Here is a 9,044-nt window from a genome sequence, read left to right as displayed (position 1 = left end):
AGACAGCTCATCCTCTGTCGTCCCCTTCTCCTCCTGCCCCCAATCCCTCCCAGCATCAGAGTCTTTTCCAATGAGTCAACTCTTCGCATGAGGTGGCCAAAGTACTGCAGTTTCAGCTTTAGCATCATTCCTTCCAAAGAACACTCAGGACTGATCTCCTTCAGAATTGACTGGTTGGATCTCCTTGCAGTCCAAGGGACTCTCAAGAGTCTTCTCCAACACCACAGTTCAAAAGCATCAATTCTTTGGTGCTCAGCTTTCTTCACAGTCCAACTCTCACATCCATACATGACCACTGGAAAAACCATAGCCTTGACTACACAGACCTTTGTTGGCAAAGTAATGTCTCTGCTTTTCAATATGCTGTCTAGGTTGGTCATAACTTTCCTTCCAAGGAGTAAGTAAAAACTTAGAAACTACCACCAAAAAAAAAGAGAAAGCCTTTAGAACAAAAAAAAAAAAACAAATTAGGAAAAGGTACAGGATACAAAATCAGTATTAAAAAGCTACATTTCTATACACTAACACTAACTATAAACTATCTGAAAAAAATTAAAATGAGCTCACTTACAGTAGCACAAAAATTACTCAGGGATACATTTAAATAAGGAGGTGAAAGATCCATACACTGAACACTGTGAAACACTGATGAAAGAAACTGAAGAAGACACAAATAAATGGAAAGGTATCCTGTGTTACGAATTAGAAGAATATTATTAAAATGTTTATACTACCCAAATCAATTAGAGATTCAATGCAATAGTTATAAAATTTCCAATGAAATTTTTCACAAAAATAGAAAAAAAAAGCCTAAAATTCATATGGAACTACAGAAGACCCATGAAAAAGTGATCTTGAGTAGAAAACACAAATTGCTTAAAGACTTAACTCTAAGACCTGAAACCAAAAAACTATAGATGAAAATAGAGGAAAATCTTCTTGACATCAGTCTGAGCAACAAGCTTTGGATATGACCCCAAAAACACAAACAATAAAAGCGGACACAGACAAATGGACTGCAAACTAAAAACTTCTGCACAGCAAAAGGAACAATGCACAGAATGAAAAGGCCCTTATGGAATGAGAAAATACTGGCAAACCCTATCTCTTCAGTTCAGTTCAGTCGCTCAGTCATGTCCAGCTCTTTGCGATTCCATGGACTGCAGCACTTCAGGCTTCCCTGTCCTTCACCAACTCCTGGAGTTTGCTCAAACTCATGTCCATTGAGTCGGTGATGTCATCCAACCATCTCATTCTCTGTCGCCCCCTTCTCCTCCAAAATACATAAGGAGCTCAAACTACTCAATAGCAAGAAAACAAACAATCTAATTTGAAAAATAAACTAAGAACCCAAACAGACATTTCTCAAACGAAGACACGCAAATGGCCAACAGATATAGGAAAAAAGTGTTTAACATCACTAATCATCAGGGAAATCAAAATCACAATGAGGTAACCCCGTCACACTTATTAGATGGCTATTATTCAAAACAAAACTGATAGCGAGAGCTGGTGAGGATGTGAAGAAAACACTTGTACATTGCTAGTGGCGATGTAAACTGGTACAGCCATTATGGAAAACAGTATGGAGATTCCTCAAAAAATTAAAAACAGAATTACTCTGTGATCCAGCAATCTCACTTCTGACTATATGTCAGAAAGAAATGAAATAAATATTTTGAAGGGACAGTTGCATGCCCACATGCACTGTAGCAAATAAACATATTTACAATAGCTATGAGAAAGAAGGAAATCCTTCTATTTGTGACAATATAGATGAAACTGAAGGACATTATGCTAAGCGAAATAAGACAGAAAGAGAAAGACAATTACTGTATGAGCTCACTTATATGTGGAATCTAAGAAAACAACCACTTCCCCTTCAAAGTTGAACTCAGACAACAGAGGTTACCAGGTGCTGGAGTGGGGAAGGGGATGGAAAAACTGAAAGTGAGGGGAAGGAAAACCATATTCTGCACAAATTGAAACAAGAAAAGCTGGAGTAGCAATACTTTTATCAGATAAAATATACTTTAAAAGAAAGACTATAACAAATGACAAGAAATAAAGAACAGTGCATAAAGATAAATCAATACAACAAGAAGAGGTAACAATTGAAAATATAGATACACCCAACATGAAAACAAAGTGTTAGTCGCTCAGTCATGTCTGACTCTTTGCGACTCCATGGACTGTAGCCTGCCAGGGTCCTCTGTCCGTGGAATTCTCCAGGCAAGAATACTGGAGTGGGTAGCCATTCCCTTTTCCAGGGCATCTTCCTGACCCAAGGATCGAACCTGGGTCTCCTACACTGTAGGTGGATTCTTTACGCCTGAGTCACTAGGGAAGCCCAACATAGGAACCAACACCTAAATACATGCAGCAAATATTAACAAACATAAAGCAAGAAATTGAAACTAATACAACAGTATTAGGGGACTTTGGCATTCCACTTATATCAGTGGACAGATTATCCAGACAGAATATCAATAAAGAAACACTGGCCTTAAACAATACACTAGATGGGAAAGGATCATAAATATGATCAAGTGGGATTTATCCCAGCAATGCAGGAATGGTTCAAAATCTGTAAATCAATCAATGTGAAAGATCATATTAACAAGTTGAATAATAAAAATGATCTGATCAACTCAAAAGACTCAATAAAAGTTTTTGACAATCCATTTATGATTAAAAAAACTCTCAATATAGCGGGCGTGGATGGAACGTGTGCCGTGCTTAGGCGCTCAGTCGTGTCTGACTGTCTGCGACCCCGTGGACTGTAGCCCACCAGGCTGCTCTGTCCATGGAAATCTCTAGGCAAAAGTACTGGAGTGGGTTGCCATGCCCTCCTCCAGGGGATCTTCCCGACCCAGGGAACATATATCAACATAATAAGAACCATATATAACAAACCTACAGTCAACATCAAACTAGTGGTGAAAAGCTGAAAGCATTCCCTCTAAGATCAGGAATAAGACAAGGATGGCTACTCTTGCTACTTTTATTTAACATAGCATTGGAAATACTAGTGACGGCAATTAAACAAGAAAAAGAAATAAAAGTCATCCAAACTGGATATGAAGAAGTAAGACTGTCCTTTGAATTCTACCCACATAACACTATGTATAGAAGATAACATAATACTATGTATAGAAGATAACATAACACTATGTATGCTGCTGCTGCTGCTGCTGCTAAGTCGCTTCAGTCCTGTCCAACTCTGTGCGACCCCATAGACGGCAGCCCACCAGGCTCCCCCGTCCCTGGGATTCTCCAGGCAAGAACACTGGAGTGGGTTGCCATTTACTTCTCCAATGCAGGAAAGTGAGAAGTGAAAATGAAGTCGCTCAGTCGTGTCCGACTCTTAGCAACCCCATGGACTGCAGCCCACCAGGCTCCTCCGTCCATGGGATTTTCCAGGCAAGAGTGCTGGAGTGGGGTGCCATTGCCTTCTCCAATACTATGTATAGAAGAACCTAAAATGCCACCAAAAAAACTATTAGAACTAATAAATGAATTCAGTAAAATTGCAGGATGTAAAATTAATATACGGAAATCTGTTGTGTTTCTATATATTAACAACAGACTATCAGAAGAGAAATAAAACAATCGCATTTATACTTGCATCAAAAATAATAAATGGGTAGGAATAAATCTAAGGAGGTGAAAGACCTGTACTCTGGGAACCACGTGACACTGATCCAACAAAACGGATGGAGAGATAGAGCGTGTCCATGTGCTGGAAGAATTTATGTTGTTAAAATGGCCATACGACCCAAGGCAATCGACAGATTCAATGCAATCCCTATCAAAATAGCAAAGGCATTTTTCACAGAGCTAGAACAAATAGTTCTAAAATTTGTATGGAACCATAAAAGACCCTGAAGTATTTTTCTCTAATACAGTAAGTAGGAAGAAGAAAACACAGACATTTGAATGTTTCCTACACCGAAATACATGATTTTCCCGTTGCATATGCAGATGAAATTTGCAAAAATAATTTTTCAATTCTATATACTTTACTAAAACTGTCCCTAAAATTTGGTTCTGAGCTTTTTAGCAACTAGTATTTAAAAAAGGAACTTGTTCATTGATTGTTAGTTGATTGATCAAACACGTATATATTTATCAGCTGTAGGGTTAACTTTAGGGCTGGTTCGTTTTTCTAAAGGAAAAGGAAATTGAAGAGTAGGGTTTTAATCAGAACTGTATTTCCCTCACCCTCTGGTACTACCTTGTTCCTTATTTTGAAGAAAATCAGACATGAACCCAAGATTTCTATCAGGAAAGAGGAAGGCTGTTATAATTTCAAGTAGTTTGTCTTCCTGTAGTCTGTCTACAACTCGAGCACTATTTCTGTCTCTGTTTATAATACGTATCATCTGACACTAATATCTGAAGATTTATCAGGGAGTTTTATTTTCTGGCAACTCCTTAGAGTAGATTTGTAGAAAGTACATTTTTAAAATTTCATTATATGTTCTTTTTGAAGATGCTGCTAATGCCATGGGGGAGTTAATCAATAAAAATACCTCTAAAGGAAAAGTGCCTTTAGTTTTCAACTGCATCTTTTATGGAATGTTGTGACTCCTTTTCAATTAATATAAAGCACACAGTGTCACAACAGTGAACAGTCTAGGCTAAAAAAAAATTAGGCTTAAAATATTATTTTTTGGAATATATTTCAATTTTCTAATTGAGGGGTAGATTCCTTTCTACTCAATAAAATGATGTTATAGATAGTAATAATACTGTTAATAAGCCCAATAGATATTGTACTCACCCAGATTTTTCTTGCAAAGTTCTTCTACATAAATGACAGGAAAAACATGTATTTCGGTGTAGGAGGCATTCAAATGTCTGTGTTTTCTTCTTACTGCTAGGTTACAGAAAAATACTTTTTTTTTCTAGTCAGGTTTTTTTGCACTTTTCTCCCCTGCTTCCACTTCAGTCTGAGCTCTAATTGGCTCAGAAATGGCAGTATTTCTCAGTATGGGTGTGCCGAAACTGGAAGGTGGGGAGAAGGAAGTCTGCAGATTTGATTTCAGTTTCGTTTCTTGAGATCTGCAGTTACTGTGACTTTTTTCTCTCTCTGAAAGGAGTCCTTCAGTAAACCATTACTCATCCACCTTTCTGGTGTGTGTGGTTAGAATTCAAAGGTTAAAATCTACTCTTTGCTTGAGACTTTTGAGGGCTGCCAAGAGCCCAGAGCTTGAGTAGGACTTTAAGCTGGCATTTCACTGGTTTTCTTGGGTGCACTATCCACCTGTCTCTGTTTTCCCAAAGAGAATGTAAAGGAGTGGCTTCCATGGCCTTTTTGGAGCTCCTAGGGACTTCCCAGGTGGTACTAGTGGTAAAGAACCCACCTACAAAGCAGGAGACAAGAGATGTGGTTAGATCCCTAAGCGGAGAAGATCCCTTGGAGGAGGAAATGGCAGCCCACTCCAGTATTCTTGCCTGGAGAAGCTCATGGACGGAAGAGCCTGGTCAGTTACAGTCCATGGGGTCGCAAAGAGCTGGACGTGAATAAGCGACTCAGCACGTTCATGTTCACATGAATGCCAAAGCCCTCCAGGTTAGTTCTGCAGAGCGGACCAGGGTAGGGCAGGGCCCCCAGTGGCCACCCTGCTGGGATTCATCTTTTCTAACGTCTGACTCAGTGACAGGCACAGAACTGCCTGAGAGTGGCAAAGATAGTTAGCCTTTAAAAAATTAAAAGCAAGTGGCACGGCTTTCTTGGAGGCTCAGTGGTAAAGAATCCACCTGTCAATGCAGGAGACACAGTTTTGACCCCTGGTCTGGGAAGATTCCCCACACTGCAGAGCAACTAAGCCCGTGAGCTACAACTACTGAGCCCACATTCTGCAACCGCTGAAGCCCGCGTGCCCCAGAGCCTGCGCTCCGCAACAAGAGAGGCCACCACAATGAGAAGCCGGAGAGCCTCAACTAGAGAGAGTAGCCCCGGCTCATGGTGACTAGAGAACAGGTGCACAGCAATGAAGACCCAGTGTAACTAAAGACAAATAAAAATTCTAAAAAGCAAAAAAAAAAAAAATTAATAGCATGTGTTAACATGTATTATGTGAACTCAATTAGCTCTTGGCTTTCACAGACTGGCTTTATATGTTTTTTAAGCATTTATTGGGCATAATGTATGTACGGACACTGTTGTGCTTTCTACCACTTATTTCCTCTTCACCACAATCCTCTGAGGTAGATGCTATTATTATTTCCATTTTACAGCCAAAGAAACTGAGGCACAAACTGTTACATAATCTCTCTCTCCCCTCTTGCCTCCCTCCTCCTTTCTCTCCAATATGTGCTACTGGTTTTGCTTCTCTAGAGAACCTTGCCTAACACAAAGAGGTTGCAAAAATTAACTGACGCTCTGCTCTCCATACTCAGTTTTATTCCCCTGGCTTGTCTCATTGCTCAGATTCCCTGTGAGGCCAGGTTTCAGTTCTTCAGCAATCCTTCTCATCTATCCTGTGTCTCTCTCCGCATGCTGCCTCTCTGACTACCCAGACACTACTTCTCCAATTCTTTATTAGACTGTTTCCCCCTTAAGGAGGAGGATTTCAAAATAGTTGTCCTCACCCTTGAAATTGTACTATTACAGATATACTGCATGAATGTATGTATATCTGTGCCCTATACATAAACAAGGGCATCAAAGGTCATCAGGGAACTGCAAATTCAAACAATGAAATACACACCTATTAGAATGGCTGAAATCCGCTAACACCACCAAAGGCTAGTGAGGATGTTAGAGCAATAGGAACTCTCATTTATTGCTAGTGGGAATGCAAAATGGTGCAGCCATTTTGGAAGACAGCTTAATGGTCTCTTACAAAACTAAACCTTCCTTTACCATATGATCCAGCAATCACATTCCTTGGTATTTGCCCAGAGGAGTTGAAAACTTGTGTCTACAAAAACACCTGTATACAAAAGCTTATAGCAGCTTTGTGTATAAATGCCAAAGCTTGGAAGCAACCAAGATATCCTTTAGTATGGTGAATGGATAAATAAACTGGTACAACCAGACAATGGAATCTTCATTCAGTGCTGAAAAGAAGTGAGCTGTCAAGCAATAAAAAGATATGAAGGAAACTTAAATGCATATTACTTAGTGAAAGTAGTTAATCTGAACAGGCTACATACTATATGATTCCAAATATATTGTATTCTGGAAAAGGCAAAACTTTGGAGACAGCAAAAAGATCAGTGTTTGCCAGGAGTTTGGGAGGAGTGAGGAATAAATTGGTGGAGCATAGGGGATTTTTATGACAACTAAATTATTCTATATGACACTATAATGGTTGATATATGCCATTACATACGTATTTGCCAAAACCCATGGAAGATACAACAGCAAGACTGAACCATAAGCTGAACTACAGAGTGTGAGTGATGATGTGTTAATGTAAGTTCATCAGTTGTAACAAATGGGCTACCCCGGTGAGGGATGTTGATAGTGGGGCAGGTTGTATTAATATATATGTGAGGGCAGAGGGTAGTTGGGAAATCTCTGTATCTTCTCAATTTTGCTATGAACCAAAAACTGCTCTAAAAATGTGGTCTATTTTAAAGAAAGGCCTGATTTTTTTTTAATTTCTTTCTTTTTTTTTTTTTGCTTCTAAGAAGCAGTTTTTACTCCTTGGAGGTAAGTTGAGAATGCATGGCCTAGATGTGCATGTACTGTTTGCCTGGATTCCTCCTTACTTCACCCACCCTGTTGGTTCAGTCCTGCTATTTGCATATGAATTTCTTGGGCCAACTGTTTCCTCAAGCAGTCCTGTAGAAAACGGAACCAGTTATGTCTGTCCACCTGAGGGGGTAGACTCTGCCAGTGAATTCTGATGTTTTCCAGCTCCTCCTCTTCTTCTGAGCTTTAAGATCTCAGTCTGGTTCTTCAACCATCAGCCCTTTCCTGCTGGGAGTCAGCCTCTGAATAATTCTGGGATGTGACCTGTCTCACTGGTGGTCATGATCTATATTTGAGAGGAATTCTTTGCTATAGATTGGGGGAAGTTCCTTCTCCCTTCCAGGCCTTCTTTTAAACTCTGTTGGAGTGAGATTTTGTTATCTTTAAAAAATTATTTCAATAATTCAAAGACTGAGGATCCCTTTAAGAGTGTTCAAAGTTAAGCTCCCTGGATACTATCTGATCAGGGTTTCTCTTTTAAGTCATTTGGGGTGCTTATGCACTAATAAAATTATTATAATTGAGCAAGCACAGAAAAATTGGTCATGATCTAGAAATGCTCTATAGAATAGCTCATGCTTTAATTCCATGCTCTTGTTTTTATATAAAATTTCTCTTAGGAACAAAACCTCCAAAAGTTTTACATTTGATCATGTTCCTCTTTCTCTCAGATGAAGGAAGTATTACAATACCAAGAAGCCTCTTAGCTCATGAGACAGGATTTTTGCAAGCATCCGGAATACATTACCCTTGTTGTCACTGATTCAGAGTAATTAGGACTGAGAGTCATTTGGGGGTGGGGAGTGTTTTTTGTTATTGTTTAAAAACTTTTAGGGCTTCCCTTGTGGCTCAGTTGGTAAAGAATCAGCCTGCAGTGCAGGAGACCTGGGTTCAATCCTTGGGTTGGGAAGATCCCCTGGAGAGGGGAACAGTTACTCACTCTAGTATTCTGGCCTGGAGAATTCCATGGACTAAGCAAGAGAGTTCCAGAAAAACATCTACTTCTGCTTTATTGACTATGCCAAAGCCTTTGATTGTGTGGATCACAATAAACTGTGGAAAATTCTGAAAGAGATGGGAATACCAGACCACCTGACCTGCCTCTTGAGAAACCTATATGCAGGTCAGGAAGCAACAGTTAGAACTGGACATGGAACAACAGACTGGTTCCAAAGAGGAAAAGGAGTATGTCAAGGCTATATGTTGTCACACTGCTGATTTAACTTATATGCAGAGTACATCATGAGAAACGCTGGGCTGGAAGAAGCACAAGCTGGAATCAAGATTGCTGGGAGAAATATCAATAACCTCAGATATGCAGATGACACCATCC

The 9,044-nt window shown here is 39.7% G+C and overlaps 1 protein-coding gene across 3 annotated transcripts in view; it reads right to left on the bottom strand.

The window, feature by feature from the left end:
* The window catches only part of LOC104988452 (sterile alpha motif domain-containing protein 9-like), a 39,418-nt gene that overhangs the window by 17,563 nt on the left and 12,811 nt on the right, over nt 1–9,044 (bottom strand). The window contains exon 1 of one of the 3 annotated variants that reach the window (XM_010839783.1): nt 4,787–5,007. The exons of 1 other annotated variant lie outside the window; for it this stretch is intronic. The gene's annotated coding sequence lies outside the window, so the exon portion shown is untranslated. Of the gene's footprint in view, nt 1–4,786; nt 5,008–9,044 lie in introns of those variants that run through there. One more of the 3 variants, XM_010839781.1, reaches the window with a different exon arrangement.

The sequence above is a fragment of the Bison bison genome, unplaced genomic scaffold, assembly GCF_000754665.1.
Source record: "Bison bison bison isolate TAMUID 2011002044 unplaced genomic scaffold, Bison_UMD1.0 scf7180017864134, whole genome shotgun sequence".
NCBI lineage: Eukaryota > Metazoa > Chordata > Mammalia > Artiodactyla > Bovidae > Bison > Bison bison.
Note: the sequence above shows the minus strand (reverse complement) of the source record. Positions and strands in the feature narration are given on the sequence as shown.